Source organism: Takifugu rubripes, unplaced genomic scaffold (assembly GCF_901000725.2).
Source record: "Takifugu rubripes unplaced genomic scaffold, fTakRub1.2, whole genome shotgun sequence".
In the NCBI taxonomy this organism is placed as follows: Eukaryota; Metazoa; Chordata; class Actinopteri; order Tetraodontiformes; family Tetraodontidae; genus Takifugu; species Takifugu rubripes.
In genome coordinates this window covers 73,248-87,570 of record NW_021821642.1, presented here as the reverse complement: position 1 = coordinate 87,570, position 14,323 = coordinate 73,248, and the positions used below count along the sequence as shown (strand labels likewise).

Below are 14,323 nucleotides of genomic sequence, written 5' to 3'. Positions count from 1 at the left end.
TGGAGATGTGCAGGAGGTGTGAGGAGGTTGTAAGGAGATGTGCAGGAGGTGGGTGAGGAGGTGTATGGAGATGTGCAGGAGGTGGAGGAGGTGTGCAGGAGGTGTGCAAGAGGTGTGAGGAGGTGTGCAGGAGGTGTGAGGAGTTGTGCAGGAGGTGTGAGGAGGTGTAAGGAGGTTGCAAGAGGTGTGAGGAGGTGTGAGGAGATGTGCAGGAGGTGTGCAGGAGGTGTGCAAGAGGTGTGAGGAGGTGTGAGGAGTGAGGTGCAGGATGTGTGAGGAGGTGTGCAGGAGGTGTGAGGTGTGAGGAGGTGTGCAGGAGGTGTGAGGAGGTGTGCAGGAGGTGCAGGAGATGTGAGGAGGTGCAGGAGGTGTGAGGAGGTGCAGGAGGTGTGAGGAGGTGTGAGGAGGTGCAGGAGATGTGAGGAGGTGCAGGAGGTGTGAGGAGGTGTGAGGAGGTGCAGGAGGCGGTAGTGGAGGGGTGTGAGGAGCTGTGAGGAGGTGGAGGAGCTGTGAGGAGCTGTGAGGAGGCGCAGGAGGTGCAGGAGGTGTGAGGAGCTGTGAGGAGTGTGAGGAACTGTCAGGAGCTGTGAGGAGGTGCGAGGAGCTGTGAGGAGCTGTGGAGGAGGCGCAGTACCTGTTCGTTAGCGGCCCGATGAAGGGGTTGGGTGATGAGCTGCACGGTGGCCTTGGAGGCAAAACATCATCCCCACCTTAACGTTCTCGTTGGTCAGCATGCTGGTGGATTCCGGGCAGGTGGCGTTCCCAGGAAGCTCCGTCCCAGGGAGGCGTGCTGGGACCAGCTCCGTAGGCCTGCTGGTGGCGTTGGAGCCCACGGTCTCACAGTGTGGTCGTATAAGGACACCTCCTGCACTCCTCCTCACACCTCCTGCACACCTCTCTGCACACCTCCTCACACCTCCTCACACCTCCCTGCACACCTCCTCAAACCTCCTCAAACCTCCTCACACCCTCCCTGCACACCTCCTGCCACACCTCCTCACACCTCTTGCACACCTCCCTCACACCTCCTCACACCTCCTGCACACCTCCTTCACACCTCCTCACACCTCCTCACACCCACCGACCCACCGACCGGGCAACCCACCGACCCACCGACCGTGTCACCCACCGACCGTGTCACCCACCGACCCCACGCCGTGTCACCCCACGACCCCACCGGAACCGTGTCACCCACCGACCACAGTCAGCAACATGTTGTCCAGCAGCAGCGCCACGAAGACGATGAAGAGGATGAGTTTCCGCGACTGTCGCTCCTCGCGCAGCCACCTCAGCAGGCTCAGCTGCCACAGCGCGTCCAGCTTCCCCATCGAAACACGCAAGAGTGACCAGTGGACCTGCGGGGAGATGCGGGGAGAGGGTCCTCCTCCTGCAGCTGCTAAGTTGTCCAGAAAGTGCGGGGGCTGTGACGGCGGCGGCGGAGGAGGAGGAGGAGGAGGAGAGGAGGAGGTGTAACCCCCAGCAGAGCCTGTCCTCCTGAGGGGAGCCGCTGCTGACGTCTGATCGTCACACAAAACACATAAAACACCTCCTCGGGAAACACGTGTCACACGCACGACGCACGGGCGCGTGTTGGTGAACACACCTGAACCTGAGAACATTAAATTCCACCTGTGGCAGCAGCAGGAGCACACAGGAGCATCACGTCTCCATCGCGCTTCATGACATTATTCGACTTTTCCAGCGGGATTCCTCGGAAGATCCGCCCGGCGTGTCTGAGGCAGCAGCGCCGCCTGCTGGTCAAGGTCGTGTGTGACTGATCGGTCCAACATATCGGATAGAAGATAAAGTTTAGATAAAATATCTGATTTGCAGCGTCAGGCCTGGTCGAGACCCGCCCTCTGGCTCTTACGTTCACGTTCAAGAATCACGCATGTACGCGGGATGAAAACATCTCAACGTTTCCCAGTAAAATGTAGTAAATATTGTAAATATTGGTGTCAGGAAAACAGGGCAGCTGATGCCGAACCACGTGACCCAGGCGTCAGGAGCGCCGCTTCAAACCCACTGACGCCCAGCAGGAGCATCAACCGACCGAACCTCCTGAGCAGCAGGTGGACTGTCAAGTTTGGGTCAGCACCCTTCTGGGGGGAGTTTGGGTCAGCACCCTTCCGGGGGGAGTTTGGGGTCAGCACCCTTCTGGGGGGAGTGTGGGTCAGCACCCTTCCGGGGGGAGTGTGGGTCAGCCCCTTCCGGGGGGAGTTTGGGTCAGCACCCTTCTGGGGGGAGTGTGGGTCAGCACCCTTCTGGGGGGAGTGTGGGTCAGCACCCTTCTGGGGGGAGTTTGGGTCAGCACCCTTCTCCCCTGGATCAACGCATCCACCTCTCTGTTCTGACTGACACCCGCGTGGAAGAACGGAACACAAACTGGAACTGAAGAGACTATTGAAGGAAAGGAAAGGAAAGGAAAGGAAAGGAAAGGAAAGGAAAGGAAAGGAAAGGAAAATGAAGGGAAGGGAAGGGAAGGAAACCTATTCTCCCCCCCCTCTACCCCCCCTCCCCCGAGCTGAGAGCGTTCTCCTTTGAGAGTCTTTCAACCCTTTGAGCTGGTTAAGCTGGTTTTCTTGGTATTAACTTGTTGGTATAGTTTAATTGTCACAGCCCCATTCCCCCAGTTCCCTCCTGTCCCGGTACCTTTCCACTGCCCTGCTCACACCACACCCTCTGATCACACACCCGCTCTCAGTCACTGATCACACACCCGCTCTCAGTCACTGATCACACACCCGCCCTCAGTCACTGATCACACACCTGCTCTCAGTCACTGATTACACACCTGCCCTCACTCATCAATCAGCTCACCTACCAGTGTGTATATATTCTCCAGCCTCACACTCAGTGCCAGATTGTTCTTCTGCTTTCATGCGAGACTTTCCAGCGTTACCGACCCTGCCTGTCTTCGTTCTGCCTGCCTTGCCTGTTCCCCGGACAACCTACCTGCTTTTCTGCCCCTGACTCCGACTTCTGCCTCAGCGTCTCTGGTTCCTGTCTGCTCACCTGGTTTAGACTTCGCTGCTGCTCGTCCCACTCCCCGAGCCTGCGACTCCTAGACTTTGTGCAGGCCCAGAGCCGGAGGAACGGACTATTTCCTGTGTTTCCTGGTCTGCCTGAGTTCCTGTTTGCCCGTGGGTTAATAAAAGGCATTACTACGGTCCAGCTGTCCAGAGTGCTGCATTTGGGTCCAAACTGCACCCGTAACACTCCCTGCCCCTGCTCCACTCTACCTGCCCCTGCTCCACTCCACCCTCCCCTGCTCCCCTCCACCTGCCCCTGCTCCACTCCACCTGCCCCTGCTCCACTCTCCCTGCCCCTGCTCCACTTCACCTGCCCTGCTCCACTCTCCCTGCCCCTGCTCCACTCCACCTGCCCCTGCTCCACTTCACCTGCCCCTGCTCCACTCTCCCTGCCCCTGCTCCACTCCACCTGCCCCTGCTCCACTCTCCCTGCCCCTGCTCCACGCCATGGCGTTAAGGTGGGGGCCAGGTCTCTGTACACCGTGGAGGAGGTGGCCCTGGCTGTGGGGGGGCGATCGGACATGGGTCCGTGATGAACGGGGTCGTGGAGAAGGTGGAGCAGGTGAACCGGCTGGTGGAGGCCGGTATCAGTGTGGTGGGAGGTTCAGGGCGACGGCCTCGGTGGGGGGGAGCACAGGTGGGGGAGCACAGGTGAGGGGTGAACAGGTGTGGGTGAACAGGTGGGGGTGAACAGTGAGGGTGAACAGGTGGGGGGAGCACAGGTGAGGGTGAACAGGTGAGGGGTGAACAGGTGGGGGGTGAACAGGTGAGGGGTGAACAGGTGGGGGAGGAAAGGGAAGTCAGTGTACAGGATGGTGAGACTGGTGGGAGAGACAGGTGGAGCGTGTGTACAGGGGGGGAACAGATAGGTGAGACGGGTGGGTGCCATTGAAGCAGGGGGAAGCTGGCTTCAGGTAGGAGAGGGAGGAGAAGAAGAGGAGCTGGGCTTCAGGGAGGTGAGGGAGGAGAAGAAGAGGAGATGGGCTTCAGGCAGGTGAGGGAGGAGAAGAAGAGGAGCTGGGCTTCAGGGAGGTGAGGGAGGAGAAGAAGAGGAGCTGGGCTTCAGGAGGTGAGGGGAGGAGAAGAAGAGGAGCTGGGCTTCAGGTAGGTGAGGGAGGAGAAGAAGAGGAGCTGGGCTTCAGGCAGGTGAGGGAGGAGAAGAAGAGGAGATGGGCTCAGGTAGGCGAGGGAGGAAGAGAAGAGGAGCTGGGCTTCAGGGTAGGTGAGGGAGGAGAAGAAGAGGAGCTGGGCTTCAGGTAGGTGAGGGAGGAGAAGAAGAGGAGCTGGGCTTCAGGTAGGTGAGGGAGGAGAAAGAAGAGGAGCTGGGCTTCAGGTAGGTGAGGGAGGAGAAGAAGAGGAGCTGGGCTTCAGGGAGGTGAGGGAGGAGAAGAAGAGGAGCTGGGCTTCAGTAGGTGAGGGAGGAGAAGAAGAGGAGCTGGGCTTCAGGTAGGAGAAGAAGAGGAGCTGGGCTTCAGGTAGGAGAGGGAGGAGAAGAAGAGGAGATGGGCTTCAGGCAGGTGAGGGTGGAGAAGAAGAGGAGCTGGGCTTCAGGGAGGTGAGGGAGGAGAAGAAGAGGAGCTGGGCTTCAGGTAGGTGAGGGAGGAGAAGAAGAGGAGCTGGGCTTCAGGTAGGTGAGGGAGGAGAAGAAGAGGAGCTGGGCTTCAGGTAGGAGAGGGAGGAGAAGAGGAGCTGGGCTTCAGGTAGGTGAGAGGAGGAGAAGAAGAGGAGCTGGGCTTCAGGTAGGTGAGGGAGGAGAAGAAGAGGAGCTGGGCTTCAGGTAGGTGAGGGAGGAGGGAAGGAGAAGAAGAGGAGCTGGGCTTCAGGTAGGTGAGGGAGGAGAAGAAGAGGAGCTGGGCTTCAGGTAGGTGAGGGAGGAGAAGAAGAGGAGCTGGGCTTCAGGTAGGTGAGGGAGGAGAAGAAGAGGAGCTGGGCTTCAGGTAGGTGAGGGAGGAGAAGAAGAGGAGATGGGCTTCAGGTAGGTGAGGGAGGAGAAGAGGAGGAGCTGGGCTTCAGGTAGGTGAGGGGAGAAGAAGAGGAGCGGGCTTCAGGCAGGTGAGGGAGGAGAAGAAGAGGAGCTGGGCTTCAGGTAGGTGAGGGAGGAGAAGAGGAGGAGCTGGGCTTCAGGTAGGTGAGGGAGGAGAAGAAGAGGAGCTGGGCTTCAGGTAGGTGAGGGAGGAGAAGAAGAGGAGCTGGGCTTCAGGTAGGTGAGGGAGGAGGAGAAGAAGAGGAGCTGGGCTTCAGGTAGGTGAGGTCAGTACTATACTGTACTGTACACCACAGGCTACTTCTGTAACACACAGGCCGTAGGTTATGACCAGGTCCAGGGCACCTACCCACGGACAGGCCATAGGTTATGACCAGGTCCAGGGGACCCACCCACGGACAGGCCATAGGTTATGACCAGGTCCAGGGCGCCCTCTGTTGTGGGTCGGCTGCGTGACATGTTGTTTAAAATCCAAACTGTGAAGGAGGTTTAAACATTCTCTGGACACTGGTTCCGAGGCGTTGTCGATGTGTAGATTATTAAAATCCTGTTGTATTTAGCATAAATGACTGATAAAAATTCTGAGAATTGGCTGATAAAGGAGGTGGAGTATTGGGGTGGTCTGTAAACTGTTATGCCTAAAATAGGAGGGCTGCTAAAAACAAACGCATGATGCTCAAATGATGGAAACGTATTAAAAGAGACCTCGCGTGAAGACATTTGGGTCCTTGTTATTGAAGCGGTTCCACCTCCTTTCCTGCCCCCCCCCCCCCCCCCCCCCCCCCCCTCAAGCCTCCGTGAGAACAGCAGGTGCATCAGTGCCACGTCTCAGTGAGGAGAATACCATCGAGGTTTCTGTCTAAAATTAAGTCGTTTACTATAACAGATGTGTTTAGAAGAGAGCGCACGTTCAGCACGGCATCTTTATGTCCGTGCTGAACGTGCGCTCATCCTGTCTTTTTATGGGAACAATAAAAGCACTGTTGCATCTGGGAACAGTCCTGGGTTTCTGTCCGTATGAAATGATGGTGTCAATGGAGTGAATGACCTGAGATGTTGATGGCAGACATGGGAGTAGTGGTGGAGAGGGCATGTATGGTGCAGCGTGGGGGGGGTGAGCGTAGATGTGAGTGTGAGTGGGGGGCAGAGTGGTGGCGTGCATGTGCTTTAACCAATAGTCAGGAGGTGGATGTAGTGCAGGAACGGACAGTCAGGTCAGTGTTCACAGATAGAAGCCGGGACCCCTCATGGTTTGGGTGGAGGCCGTCCCGTTTAAAAAGATGGGGTCTATTTAAAAAGGCAGCAAACTTGTCAACGAAGGGGCTACTGTTGCCCAAGCAGCACCCCTTCAGCCACAGGGGCGGCTGGTGATGACGTCACCGTAGCGAGGTGGGGGAAGCGGGCCCGAGATAATTAGCCGCTTCCCCGTGTCCAGCAGACGGTCCACCAGGGAGATGAAGTCCTGCTTCAGAACCTCCGACTGCTGGAATTTGAGGTCGTTGATGCCGGCCTCCAGGACCAGCGTGGAGGCCGAGGGGTGCTGTGCACTCAGCTGCAGGGCCGAGGATGTAACCTCCGCAACACGGGGGGCACCGGGGTGACAGAAGGTCCGGCCGTCGTGCACCGCCACGTGCCTGACCACCTACAGTGATGGCCGCCTATGTCTCAGAAAGGAGTTGACTAGAGGAGTGTGGGTCTCCTTTTGTCCTACAATATTGCACTGGTGCTGAGTGACAGGCAGCAGTAGAGTATTTTAGTTTCCCACACATACTGGAGGCCAGATGCACTGCAGGTGATCAAATACACACCATTACTAATGTGGGGCCACCCCGTAGTTTCTCCCTCAAAAACCTTATTGACCTGGCTCCGTATCCACTCTGTCTGTAGAAATCCCTGCAGCTTCTGGGCCTTGCAGCACAGAGAGGCTTGACCAACAGGTCTTGGAACATTTGATATTTTTCTGTAGGCCGCAATGATTCGACAGCCAGAGAAGCTGGAGTGGATGCTCAAGGCTTTTAGACCCTTTAATAATGTCGCTGGACGGAAGTATGTGGTCACCAGGGGAATCATGGAGGAGAAACAGATAGTCCCGGTCTCAAGGAGCTCCTTAAGGGCCTTTCTCCAGAAGGAGCATGAGTGTCCTCTAGTGGAGAGGGCCCAGAAAAATGTCCTGGTGGCCTCCATGAAGTCTCCCTGGTGAATGCAGATTCTGTGAAATCTTGATAACTGTGACTTCAGCAGACCTTTAAAAACATGTTGGGGGGGGGGGGGGTTAGGGTTAGGGGAATGAGAGCTGTACTCCCAGTCTCTCACTACACAGACCACCGTCAGTGTAGCTTTGTATGAGAGATGAGGCGAGGCACCAAGGCACCGGCCGACGCATGTTAGTCCCCAGTCCCCCTCCCACTTGCTAACATGATCCATATCAGAAAGGAGAGGAGGACAGGGTAGAAGAGGCAGGATAGGTGTGTGTGTGTGTGTGTGTTGGGGGGGGGCTTCAGCACACAACGATTCCAGGTGTATGATGCAATGATGAGCTGTCAGTTCAGCGTAACGTTTTCCTCCTGCATCTTCTCCCGTATCGTGGCCACCAGTCCACTCCTGTGTCCACACATGGCAGCTGCTCCGTCTGTTGTCCAACCCACCAGTTTTTCCCGAGGCAGCTCCATCTCATTTCCACATCTTGACACCTCTTCATACAAATCCTGTCCTGTGGTTGTGCCGTGCACAGGACGTAACGCCAGGAACTCCTCTGTCACGTTGAGGCTGGAGTCCCCTCTAATGTCGCTGCTCTCATCCACAGCCAGGGAAGATGCCATGAAATCTTTCCCCTTTTTCTCCAGCTGCTCTTTTAGATTGAGGGACAACAATGGTGTTTCTGCTCAGGCTCCCGTTTCAAAAGAGTTGCCTTTTGTCTGGGCAAACTTGCTCACCAACTTTAAGCATGCAGTGTTTGATGGAATCCCCCTCTGGAAATGGCCGGGCTGATTGAGCGATCTCTTCTGCCAGAATCAAACTGGCCTTGACAGCAGCCTCGCTTTGAGATTTGGCTTTTCTGAACAGAGCCTGTCCAGATTTGAGGCCTGGTTTTAACTCCTCAACCTTCTGTAGCTTTTGTTCCATGTCCATATTCTTGTCTTTGTCCGCGTGTTTAGCTTCATGATGGCGTCTCAGATGATATTCTTTCATTACCGCCACCCTTTCTCCACACAGAAGACACCCAGGTTTCCCAGCTGCCTCCGTGAACATGTGCTCCCACTCCCACCTTGTTTGAACCCCCGGTTCTCAGTGTCCACCTTCCCTTTTGCCATTTTATGGGTATCTGAAAGTTAACCTTTTGCTGTTATGCTAATGACTACTGATAAATAATGAAATGAAGCCACCTCCCGCTCAGACTGTCACCGTTGCATTGTGGGAAATGTAGTATTGGCCTGTGTAAAACATCTGCGGCCTGTGGGCCGGTTCTAATAATAAATCAATATCATCCCGGGGGCCATAGAAAACCCTCGACCTTGACTCTGACATATGAGCTTTAAATGATTTCTTTTGACTCCCATTTATTTGGCTGTTTGGATATCATCTTTGCTAGTGTGTGTGTGTGCGCACGCTCTATGGAACTGGCATAAAGGATGTTAAAATTAGTCTAAATTAGTCTAAATTAGATAAAAATTCATCCATTCATCATTCCCAACAGGCGGTGTTTGATTAGAAACTCTTTCTGAGCTCTGGTGCTCTGAAACATCTCCGCTTCCATTTTCAGCTGTTTTTATTCTCAATAACATCAAATCATCCATCCATCCAAGTCGTGGTCCTGTTGGACCACCAAAGGACAAACACTTTCCATTTAGCACGGACAAAAAAAACCCAAATCCTGTTTAGCAATGAAGCTGTGGGGAGAGTTTGAGGAGCGTTTCTGAGGAACACGCTGCCATATTGGGTCCAAGCTGCTGGGGTTTTTGTTGTTTCCAGGTGAATCGGTGGGCAGCGGCGTTACCGCCTGTCTCTGCCCCCCCCCCCCTCTCCCCGTGGTCGTGGTCACGCCGGGCATCTTTACTGGTCCCGTTTTAAACAGGTTCTGTTGGGAACAGGTGTTCTCCAGAACTGTATTTCAGGCTGCTGTGCTGAAGGGCTGTTTTCAGTAGCAATAGAGCCAGAGTGTGCCTGCTCCATATGAACCCCCCCAGGCCGTGCTTTCCTCCTGGCTGAGCCATAATCAGCTCTGGATGGACTGGTTCACGCTTGGACTGAGTCAAGATTTGATAGCTTGACTGATTCTTACAGTTTTTGATCAAACCCCCATCTGCTGATTCCAGGAGATCTTTAAAGGATCTCAGAGCTTCAGATTTATGAAGCCTGCTCAGCCCCCGGCAGCGCTGATGAAACCATTTCATTCCTTCAAAAAAGCAGAACATGAAGCTCCAGAAAAGGTTTTTGGATCAAGTTTCCAACAGAACCAGGACAAGTGGGTAAAAGCGCCACTTTAAAGCCTCCACGCCTCAGAAAACATCCACCTTTAGGATGCCTGACTTTAGAGGATCGTCGGTTCGCTCCGAGCACAAGAACAAACATGTTTAACCTCAGTCCAAGAACATCTGACCTGAAATGATCACAAACCTTCAGCGTAAAAAGATGGTGGAGAGAAAGCTGCTGGGAGGTTCTCAGAAGAGAAGTGGCATTAAAGCCAGCTGGAAGAGTCCAGCCTGCTTCCTGCTCCTCCAAACAGGCGTCTCCACACCAACACTGAGGAACACGGGCTTCTGTTCTTCCTCCTTCTCTTCTGACTATTGTGTGTTTGATGAATGCAGCATCCACTCACTGTCCCCCCCCCTCATTTACACTGCTCCTGGTTTCACAATGCTCCTCAGACAGATGCAACCAGAGACACTGATGCCGTCAGACAATAAACCTGAGTGTTGTTGTGTCCGGTTATTAACATGTTCCATGCTTTTCCTTCTGCAACTTTTTAGTATTTTTTAGATCCTCCTGTAATAAAGAACTAAAGGCTGACTGTTGTCACGTGACCTGTCTCCATCTGTGTCCGATGATGGAACCTGCCTGGAACATCTGGTCCACAGAAAAAGCAAAACAGCTCACAGAACTGGCCCAGTTTAGACCCCAAAAATGACAATAAATAATGAAAATGTGTGACGCAGTAGAAAAATGGACGAACTTTCTATTGGTCATTGACAGTTTCACTCGTCATCAGAATTCATCAAAAATATTCAAACCAACAAACTACACACAGAACCGCAAAGTTTAGAGCTTAAAGGGAGCGACAGGTGAAGATTTAAAGCTCAACGCAGCTGAAGAAGTTCCAAAAAGGAGAAATATCATGTGGTGCTTTACCGCCACCGGTGGACACGCGTGGAACTGCAGACAATAGTTAAACGCGCTCCGACACATTCTGACCTCTGCTGCTCCTCCTGGACTCCAGGGCTGCAGAAATATGCTGCTTTTACAAGTCTTTCAAATCTGTCAAGCATCATAAATCTTATTTATTTAGCTTGGTTGAATAATGGCGGAGAATGGTGTCCGAGAAGCGTCTTTATTTTAAAGTGAACAAGAACAGTTCGGTCCGCGTTCACAGAGACGCGGAGAGACCTCGAGAGAGTCCAAAACAAGGAAAACTCTCAGAAGTAGTCAAGCCACAGAAGTCAGGGTTTGGTGATGAGGACGAAAACACTCGGGAGTTCTGTCCTTAAATCTAACGGGAGATTGAAGAGAGACCGCAGGTGCGTGTGTCTGCGGGGCCAGCTGTGGCTGATGAGCGGCTCCTCCACGCCCCCTGCAGGTAGACACCAGCAACAACGGTCCCAGAAACTGGGAACCCAACAAACCAGTTTTTAAAAGTATTCCTTTCAGACTAAGCAGGAAGACTGAAGACCGACAAGGTGAGTGGAAACGAAGAGCATTATTGAAAAGAATTGACAGTTGTGTTTGGAGATAAAATCAAGATTTGATTCAAATAGACTTCATATTTAGTTTTATCACAAAATATCGTTATACATTATAAATGAATGGGTCTTATTTAACTTTCTTATAGTCTGGCTTTAGTTATAGTTGAATAGTCTTTCTAAGTGAAGTTTAGTTTATGTTTCTGCTCTTTGCTACTGATCCTAAAAGAACTTTAAACCCTCCCAGAACGCTTTAATGGTAGTAATATATACGCCATGAAGCTGTCGATGAGGTTTTAAAAGTTAAAGTGAAAGTATTCTGTTCAGACAAAGCAGGAAGAGCGACATTTTTGTGACAGGTGTAAAGCTCTTAAAGTTATTAGAGCTGTTCAACAGTCCAGGTTCCAGCTGGATATTTTGGTATTACCTGTCAAACAACATCTAATCGTGGGCAAGTTAGCATCTCTCAGCCGGACCAATTTAAGACAATAAACTAAATAACTAAATCCACACAGGATCACAGGACACCAACAGGATTTTGGGTTCATGTTGCACGTTTTCTCCCAGTGGTTTATTGTTCTATGTTGTGGAACCACTGTGAAAGAAATGCAGGAGTGGGTGTCATTTCTTTCATCTATTTTAAATAGAGCAGTGATCTTTGAGGACTTGGATCATAGAAATAATTGAAGAGGGGAACAAATGAGGGAAGTTAAAAAGTCCTGACTAGTATGTTTATGTAGCACCAGATAATTTAGTGGCTGAGCTGAAGACAGTCCTTTCACCATGTTGGCCTGTGGAAAACCAGTGTTGTCGGCCCGATGGACCAGCGTCCCCGTCGTTGCCGGACCACCGTTGGCCACCAGTTGGTTTTTGGGATCAAAGTGGGGGCGTTTCCTGTATCCGGTTCTCCTCACGGATCCATGACTACAACATGTTGCTGCAAGTGCAGAGACGTTTGCTCTGGAAAGAACTTTAGAGCACATTCAGTGCTGCAGGATGAGGGGCTGGAAAAGGTGCCAGTTCTTTTCTCACTGCAGGGAACAGTTAAAAAAAGCAGCTTAAACTCTGAAAACATGAAAATTATACAGAGACATCAATGATTTATTGATTCAGTTGTTATCCAGAATGGATTAGAAATGTTCCTGTTTGATAAAAATGCAGTGAATTGGGATTATTGAACTACAACCTCTACAGATTATTTACCTTCATCACAGTCTCATCACTATTTCTGATGTTTCCTCAGGATGGACGAGGACAGAGCAGAGTCCACAGTGCCCAGCTGTGTGTCCCTGAAGAGTGACCAGTCCAAAGCTGGAATGATAAAGTTCAGAAGTTCAGAGGAAATGTAAGAAAACTAAAGCGTGATGATGTGTTTGTGTGGCAGCTGTTAGTCACATTAACAGCAGCAGGTTGTGAGTTTATTATTGGAGATGTTTAACACTTAAACCTCAGACAGTCATATAGTTACAGACTTAATGTGAATATTGTTGATTAGAAACAAGAATCATGTTCAAACTGAAAGATGAATTCAGACATAAATGCTGGAACAATATTGAGTCTTGATCAGGTTCTTTCATCCTATAAATCAAAGGACTAATAGAGATGTGTTTCATAGTGAGAGGGGGGAGCACATCCTATCAAACTGGGACCAGTCAGCTCCACCAGGAGAGTCCTCTTGTTCACAATCTGGAAGCAGATCTGGAGATGCTGAAATGAAGCCCAAACAAAGTAAAACTGTTCAATATGAGATTTAATTTGTGATGTCATGAATTTGGAGTTGTGTTGATGATTTATTATAGATGGAAATCATTGGTTTACTTATGTTCAGGAAGTGATCTGCAGGAGGTGATAGAAGGTCATAAGATGAGTCTGAAGAGAAGATGTGAACATGTGACTGAAGGAACTCATGAAGCAGGAAGTGGAATCCTGCTGAACAAGATCTACACTGAGCTCTACATCACTGAGGGACAAAGTGAGGAGGTGGACACGCAACATGAGGTGAGACAGCTTGAGAGAACCTCCCAGAAGAACATCCAGGACACTCCAATCAAGTGCCAGGACATCTTCAAAGTCTTATCTGAGCAACAGAGACACATCAGAGTGGTTCTGACCAACGGTGTCGCCGGCGTTGGAAAAACCTTCTCAGTGCAGAAGTTCAGTCTGGACTGGGCAGAAGGTTTGGAGAACCAAGACATCAGTCTGGTGCTTCCGCTCTCATGCAGGGAGCTGAACTTGATCAGAGATCAGCAGCACAGTCTTCTCTCACTGCTTCATGTTTTCCATCCAACATTACAGAAGATCAGAGCAGAAGATCTGACTGTCTGGAAACTTCTGTTCATCTTTGATGGCCTGGATGAAAGCAGATTTTCACTGGGATTTCAACAACCATCAGCTCATCTCTGATGTCACACAAGTATCGTCAGTTGGCGTGCTCCTGGTGAACCTCATCCAGGGGAACCTGCTTCCCTCAGCTCTCATCTGGATCACCTCCAGACCTGCAGCAGCCTATCAGATTCCTCCCTCGTGTGTTGACAGGATCACAGAAGTACGAGGCTTCACTGACTCCCAGAAGGAGGAGTACTTCAGGAGGAGGTTCAGTGATGAAGATCTGTCCAAGAGAATCATCTCACACATCAAGGCCTCCAGGAGCCTCCACATCATGTGTCTGATCCCAGTTTTCTGCTGGATCACTGCTATAGTTCTGGAGGACATGATGACCAGAGACCAGAGAGGAGAGCTGCCCCAAACCCTGACTGACCTCTACTCACACTTCCTGAGGGTTCAGATAAAGAGGAAGAAGCAGAAGTATGGAGGAAAGCAGAGACCAGAGGAACTGACTGAGGCTGACAAAGAACTCCTTCTGAAGTTGGGTCGGCTGGCGTTTGAACATCTGGAGAAAGGAAACATCATGTTCTACTCAGAAGACCTGGAGCGATGTGGACTGGATGTCTCCGAGGTGTCGGTGTACTCAGGAGTTTGTACAGAGATCTTCAAGAGAGAGAGTGTGATCTTCCAGAAATCAGTCTACTGCTTTGTTCATCTGAGTGTTCAGGAGTTTCTGGCTGCCGTCTTCATGTTCCACTGTTACACCATCAATAAAAGGATTATTGAGTCTTTCCCAAAATATTTGAAACCAAAGGACTTTTTCCGGTTTGCTGGGTTGTATAATTACGATCCAGCCACATCTCTTGATGACTTCCTCAGGAGAGAACTAATGAAATCTCTTGAAAGTGAAAATGGCCACCTGGACTTGTTTGTTCGCTTCCTTCATGGTCTCTCTCTGGAGTCCAATCAGAGGATCTTGGGTGGATTGTTGGATCAGACGGAGAACCACCCAGAAACCATCCAGAAGGTCCTCAACAACCTGAAGGAGGTGAACAGTGATGAATTCTCCCCAGAGAGAAGCATCAACA

General features: G+C 51.5%; 1 long non-coding RNA gene across 1 annotated transcript; it reads left to right on the top strand.

Moving 5' to 3' along the window:
- The first annotated feature begins 10,855 nt into the window (after positions 1–10,855).
- Positions 10,856–12,580, top strand: LOC115248589 (uncharacterized). Its single transcript, XR_003887408.1, has 3 exons — positions 10,856–10,907; positions 12,154–12,255; positions 12,526–12,580. It is a non-coding gene; the product is annotated as an uncharacterized lncRNA (long non-coding RNA).
- The last annotated feature ends 1,743 nt before the right edge of the window (positions 12,581–14,323 follow it).